The sequence below is a fragment of the Cibotium barometz genome, chromosome 1 (assembly GCF_041138505.1).
Source record: "Cibotium barometz isolate CiBa-2024 chromosome 1, ASM4113850v1, whole genome shotgun sequence".
Lineage (NCBI taxonomy): Eukaryota > Viridiplantae > Streptophyta > Polypodiopsida > Cyatheales > Cibotiaceae > Cibotium > Cibotium barometz.
Genome location: NC_141046.1, coordinates 44,499,291 through 44,506,449, shown reverse-complemented (window position 1 = coordinate 44,506,449; position 7,159 = coordinate 44,499,291).

Sequence of the window (7,159 nt, the reverse complement as noted above, 5' to 3'; positions counted from 1 at the left end):
GCATGGACCCTTCCGCACGAGGACCATGACAGTCTGAGGTGGTACTTCACCCGTACAGGTATTCAAGGAGTGATACACAGGCAATCAAATGGTGAAGTCTTGCATGTGCCTGGCACTGGTCACTTTGAAATAGAGTGGCACCTTGGTGGTGATCTCAAGACCCTCAAATGCATGTTGGGAACTAAAAGCGGTGCTAACACTTTGTTTCCATGCATCTTTTGTTGTCATCCAAGGATGCCAAGTGTCGCAGTGGGGAAGGCCAAACAAGCAACCAAGGTGAAAGGTCGTAAGCAGGCAAGTGCAAAGGGCTCAAATCAATTACAAAAAGGGAAGGGTATGCACGTCTGGCTCAATGGAATTATGAGCTGCAATCAAAGCAAGGCACCATCTCGCGCAGAGGAGGATGCTACTTGGAACCCTATTCTTTCAATTCCACTGTCACGAGTACATGTGTGTACCTTGCACGCAAGACTTAGAATTTTGGACAAATTGTTGATGCTCCACATCAATTATGCTTGGAACATGGAGCCAGAGTCACGGCGAGAACAGGGCATCCAAGAGCTTGAAGTTGTTTTATCATCCGTGGGGCTTCACGCAGGTGCTGTCACCCTCTCTAAGGATCGCAAAAACCCATCAAGTACCCAAGATAACCCTAATAAGATATGTATGGGTGGTGCAAAAGCAAGACACCTGCTCTCAAACTATGGTGAGGCTCAAAGCCATACACATTTTGAATTATGGAAGCAGATTTGTGATGTAACAACCTATCGAGGCAATGAGGCGACACTAGGATTGAAGCGTGCACATGTGTGGGAAGCTTGTGATGAGATGATGAGGCTTCTTGAGCGCCCGTATCTTGATGAAGCAGAGATAGCTACATTCAAGACTTCGATTGACAGATTCACAGAAGAAATGATCGATGCTTGGGGGGAAACTCATATAACACACTACATGCATATTCTCTATGCGCACAGTTCCTTCTTTCTAGATGAATATGGGTCTCTTGCACTCTGGAGCAACCAAGGCATGGAACGATCACATTACCAAGCCAAGGCGGCCTATTTTAAGAACACGGGTCATGGTGGTGGCAAGGTTTGCAGCAATGCGTTTCAGGAAATGTTCAATTGGTTTTACCGTGCACTTACTGGGAGAAAGGCCCAAAAGCGAGCCGGAAATTTGTCTTTGAGGCGCAAAATCATGAAGGTGTTAGGTGCAAGGCGAAAGAGAAGGGTGCAATGCGTCAATGGCACGTGAAAGAGCGAGGCAATGGCACAGTGGTCGACTAAGAAATGGCCGTGTGTGGTTACCCACCCAATAATTCTTGTTCGCCACTTTTTGGCGCGTTCATTTTGTAAATTGACTTTTTTGTAATTTTGGCCTCCTATAAATATCAATGAGTTTTATAGTCATTTTTAAAAGTCTTGACTTGTGAGCTCTCTCTCTTCCTCTCCCCTTGACTCTCTCGCGCGCGCTCTCTCTCTCTCTCTCGCTCGTGCAGTAATATCTCACGCACATGGAGCCCCCAAATGATCCTCCCTCCAATACGCAGGATGACATTTTCAAAGACCTTGGGCCCTTACCGGTGGCACATAGAACTGCAATCCCAAACATTTACCCACAAGCCCAAGTGGATCTGGAAGCTGAGCGTGTGAGGCTTGAGCGAGAGGCCCAAGAGGCCCAAGAAGCCCAAGAAGCGAAGAGATTACACAAAGAAGCAGAGGACATGGAGGCAGCTGAGAGAGCAAGAAAAGAAGCCGAAGAGACGGTCAGAACTCAAGAGGACGAGGCAGCAAAGAAAGCACAGGAGGATGAGGCTGCCAAGAAGGAGGAAGAAGACGAGGCAGTTAGGAAGGCGGAGGCAGATAAGAAGGCTGTAGAAGAAGCTCAGGCCGCCGCAAGCAACAAGAGAAGAATAGCATTCTTTGCTGCGGAGGAGGATTGGCTTAACAGAAAAGCTCACGGATTTGTTGCTGACCTGCGAATGGCCGGATACGAAGATGACACAATTTTGGAAGCGGCCATACAAAGTCTTCGAGCAGAATATACAAAGAGGAGAAATGAAGACACAGTAGAAAGGGAGCACCTGCCGAGCAATAGGATTGTCAATGCAATGCTAGACAGAGTCTTGGCTCGTGCACTTGGTAAAGGAAAGAGAAAACTCTCAGCTGAGGAAGTAGAAAATAAGAGACAGAAGCTTGAACGAGAAGCCAGGGCAGCAAACACACGGAGGCTTCGTGAGGAAAAAGACAGGAAAGATGAAGAGGAGCGAGTAAGGAAGGAGGCAGAGCAGCGAGCAGCTCCGAAGACTCCATCTGCAAAGACAAAGAAAACTCCAACACCTGCAAAGGCTAAGAAGGGGAAAACCATTCCTAAACGCTCAAAACTCCCTTCCGATAACTTCCAAGAGCAGCGACAGAAGTTTAAAAATGACACGCCAGCTTGGACTCGCCACGCGCAAGCACCACCGCCCCCAACAACGCAGAAGAAGCAAAGGTGGAGACCAGGGACAGTTGCCCTTAGAGAAATTCGCAAATATCAAAAGACCTGCACACCAATTATTCCAAAGGCACCTTTTGGGCGTCTCGTCAAAGAGATTATCCACGACCAGCGCCGGGATGTCAATCGTGTGCAAGCGGCGGCACTAGGCGCTCTGCAACAAGGTGCCGAGGATATTTTGGTTTCGCTTTTCCAAGACGCGGTTTTGTGCATGGTGCATGCAAAACGTGTCACTTTGAAGCCATCTGATCTTCATCTAGCTAGGCGTATCCGTGGAGAGGAAGCTCTCTTTCACTAGATAGGGGAAGCCTTGTAATGCAACAAACCATGTTTTGTAATCTCAATTTGATTAATGAAAAACCATGTCTATTTTCAAAAAAGTTATTTTCTATTGCAAGTGATTGTTGTCTTGTCAAGGTAATTGTAGTCTTTTGCATGTAATTGTTGTCGCTATGTACATTCGACCTCATGTGAACGCTCGTCTGCCACTGCCCGTCCGACTTTGGCTCGACTCGACGGGCCAATTTCTCCCGCGTATGGCCCCAGAAGGGTATATCAGCTGTGCGGGGTGCGCCGGGGCCGAGGGGGGGGGCCGGTGGTCGCTCCGTGGAGCCTGTGTGCCACGGAGCGACTTTTGGCTGTTTGACGGGGGATGCCCTCCCTACCTTGACGGTGTCGGGACCGAATGAGCCGACGGGACCGTGGACGGTGGAAAAAACGGCCGCCGACGTGGCCGGCGGGCCGGGCCGGGCCGACGGGGCCGCGATGGACCCTAGGCCGGTTGGGCATGGAATGAAGGCAAGTCCCGGGTGAGGCGTCCTGGAGCCGAGCCGGGCATGAAGGGCACGTGACGGTGAGACCCTCAAGGGAAAACGCGCGCAACGCGCTCGACGGGCCGGCGGAGCCGTCATGAGCTTCAAGGGCCGCGTGCGGCAAAGACGTGGTGTTTCGGCCGGGCGTCCGCTCACAATGGGCTCACGTCCGTACGGCCATCACACCTGGTCAAACAGCCAAAAGTCGCTCCGTGGCACACAGGCTCCACGGAGCGACCACCGGCCCCCCCCCTCGGCCCCGGCGCACCCCGCACAGCTGATATACCCTTCTGGGGCCATACGCGGGAGAAATTGGCCCGTCGAGTCGAGCCAAAGTCGGACGGGCGGTGGCAGACGAGCGTTCGCAAAAATTGATTGAAACATCATAACAGGACACGACAACAACATATAAACACATCAAGAAGATAAAACTTAAAATCAGCTCGAAAAACATCTTGATGTCATTAATTGTTTGATTTTCACAGACGAGCGTTCACAAAAATTGATTGAAACATCATGACAGGACACGACAACAACATATAAACACATCAAGAAGATAAAACTTAAAATCAGCTCGAAAAACATCTTGATGTCATTAATTGTTTGATTTTCACAGAAGGCAAATGATTACATTGGATCTAGCCAACTCGCTTGATGAGCTTGGTGAAAGCCTCGTGGGTGAGAGTCTTTACTGATGGTTTGTCACCAATGCGTTCGGCTATCTCTTTGGCATCAGTGATGCCTTGTCCAAGGCTAAGGCCACAAAATCCTAGGAAAGACCCTGCACCTTTATCACCAAAGCTATAGATAGCTGCTTCCCTATTTACAAGAATACATTTATGGGCATTTTGGGCTATAGGGGCTTCAGACAGGACGGCGCTTAGGGCTCTGCACTTCAAAAATTCAGCTTGCGCATCATTTGAAAAGTCGTTGTGAATTACGCGAAGCATCTCGGCATTGAAGCTCGGGATGTAGTGCCATAGCGCAGCATCTTTCCCCTCCACCTCCTTTCGTGCTCCACCCTTTCGGCTTGCGAACCAGTCCATTTCTCTTGCGGTCTACAAAGTAGATAGAAGAATGAGTTGACTTCAAAAAATTACAAATTAAGAAGGGAAGAAATTGGGTGTACTACCTCAGTGGCATCATCATGATCCGCAAGGTCTGCATCACTAATATTGATGCTCCCGAGGCTGACAGAATCCGAAATGGCAAGCGGCTTGTGAGGGGCAAAGCTAGTTTCTGGCACACTCTCGTAGAAATCCTTGCACTGGGATATTTGTACAAGAGTCTCTGCCACAAGGGACTCTATTGAGACATGACTTTCCGGGAGCGCAAGCACCTTTGTGACATCTGCGGAACTGAAGTCAATGTGGATGTCATCATCTTTGGACGGCTGTTGTGTGTCTCGCATGCCCGCGTACATAGCAATGACTGAGAGAGTTTCATCCTGGTGTAGCCCAAGGACATGGGCGATGTCATCCAAAAATAAGAACTCTACACCTTCTACTATGATGGGGTGTAGAGTTCGCACTTCGAGCTCTGGAACTTCATCCATGACATCGTCCCCTTCGATGTCCCGTTTCACAGCCTCAGCTTGCGGCTCTTCCGCCAGAGTCACAAGTGCAAGAGATGCTTCTTGCACTGGGGTGACAATCTCTTCCTTTGGGTCAGCTTCCTTGATCAAGAGATAAGGTGTGGCTTTCTTTGGAGGAGTGGCCTTCCTCTTTCCCTTGCTTTTCTCTGTTCCCTCTAAGATCAGGAGGGCAAGAGTCATGTCCCACCTCAAAAAACTTGTGCCAATGTTGCCCATTCCAAGACCTACGAGGTTATCTTCTTCCTCCTCCCTTAGATATGCGCTACTAAGGCCTTTGAGGAATCTTGCAAGCCTAAACCTGAAATTTTTGTCCGCTTTGTAGGTATGCTTGATAAGATCCACAGGCACCCAAGTTCCCTCCTCGTCTTCAAAGTTGACACAATATTCAGCCATGTATGTGTCCATGTAGCTAGTGAACGCCCCAAACACGTCATTATGGAGTTCGGCGGTGCCTTCCATGTCAATAGATGTCTGAAAGATGGGTGCAAGCTTCTCGATCAAGTGATCGAGGTCAAGCTTGTGCAATTGAGATAGGAGAGCTTGGGCGGGGGTGGCCATGCTTGAGTAGCGAAGAAGGCGAGGGGACCGCAAAGATGCCGAGAGTGAGGAGATGAACTCAAAGTGGCCAAAAGTGACTTATAAAGAGGTCTTTAAAAAATTTTTTATGTTTAAAAACTCACTTAAAACCTCCAAAAAAATAAAAACACGCGACAAAACTTAAAAGTGCACAAAATTGAACGCAAATTGCGAGTAGCCAAAATTGTTTTGAATTAATCTCTCAAAATCTGTTACATAGCTTGCTTGATATGGATACATCTGGGGAAGGGAATGCTTTTACAAAAGTAAGATGCCTCTTTCCTCTTACGTAGAGGTGTGTTATCAATCACAAATGAAAAGTCACCTTTCAGTGCAAACCTAAGGCCTAAGTACTCCCTTAGGTTCGCCATATTCCAATCAGCATTTACTACGATATCCCACACATCAGCTTGCGTGCTAACATGTACATCAAGCTGTTCTGCATCGTTGATGTCCGAATCGAGTGCTTGCCATTCGCCTCCAGTCAGCTTCCAACGTCTGTAAGGAAAGATAATAGAGAGTTGTTGCTTTCCAAGCTGGTACCGAACGACCATCTTCTCCGACACCACCATGCACTTTATCTTGTCACCCTGATGTTGAATAACCTTCAAATCCCACGAAGGTGGCAAAAAGGCACTCATTACTGTGCCTCCCTTTGCAATCCACATTGTAGGAGTCCGGTGAACATCAGCCTCCTTGAACAAAAACACAAACAAATGTAAAGGCATGAAGAACGTGAGAGTCGCACGATGTGACCCATAGGTGCACTTCATTGCATTGCACACATCAATCTCAATCCGACGTCTGGTTAGTGCAACCAAAGTATTGTCGGGCTTTGGCCAATCATGGTCCATGAGACTTGGTGTAGGGAGCCTCCGTAGAGTCCCAGAACCATCTCTTGACGTGGGTACAATATACTCTGCATGAAAGAAGAAAACTGAGCGCTCTAAAAGCTCTGATGTTGAACAACCAGTATATAGTAGCTTGCCGATTTCAAAGTGATGCGCCTCAAAGGTTCCAGAAAGGGCCTCTAAAGGCTCCCATTCCACAAATGTCGACGGAAAGATGTCTGCACAGAACATTACAAGAACACACTTGAAAAAATCAAGCTTCCGTAACATGAAATGATATTAGCATGTCTCAGTGCAGCCCATAAAACAAGAAGCACAAATAAAACTTACAATTTGCAGGAAAGCGTTTGTGATTGGCATTGTCAACACGGAGTTGCGATGCCTTGTAGACGTGTTGGATCATCACCTGCTTGCTTCCGTCAACCCCCTGCTTGAGATCCACTATGCGACCCTTCCAATGGTGTGACTTTAACCCTATGTATCTGCGAGAGACTTTGTGGGCTCCCTTTGTGCTTGGACGCATCGTCACCCACATTCCTTTTGCAAAGGTGCTTGTAACCCACAAGCTAGTGTCGTCTTGTTCGTTGCTGCTGCTAAAGGACTCCACCCTTGAACGAGGTCGGCGACTCATTGTGCTTGGCTAACCGACTAAGCTAAATGCTATGAAGTTGTAGGTGTGTGAGAAGATCTCTGCAACCTAATGCTAGCAGAGCATATAAGCTAGCAAGAGGAGTCAAGAATGTGTATAAGCTAGCAAGAGGAGAGTGAAGAATGTGTGCAAGCAAGAGAGGATGGACTTGATGGGGAAAAAAGGACTGTTTTCCAAGCTT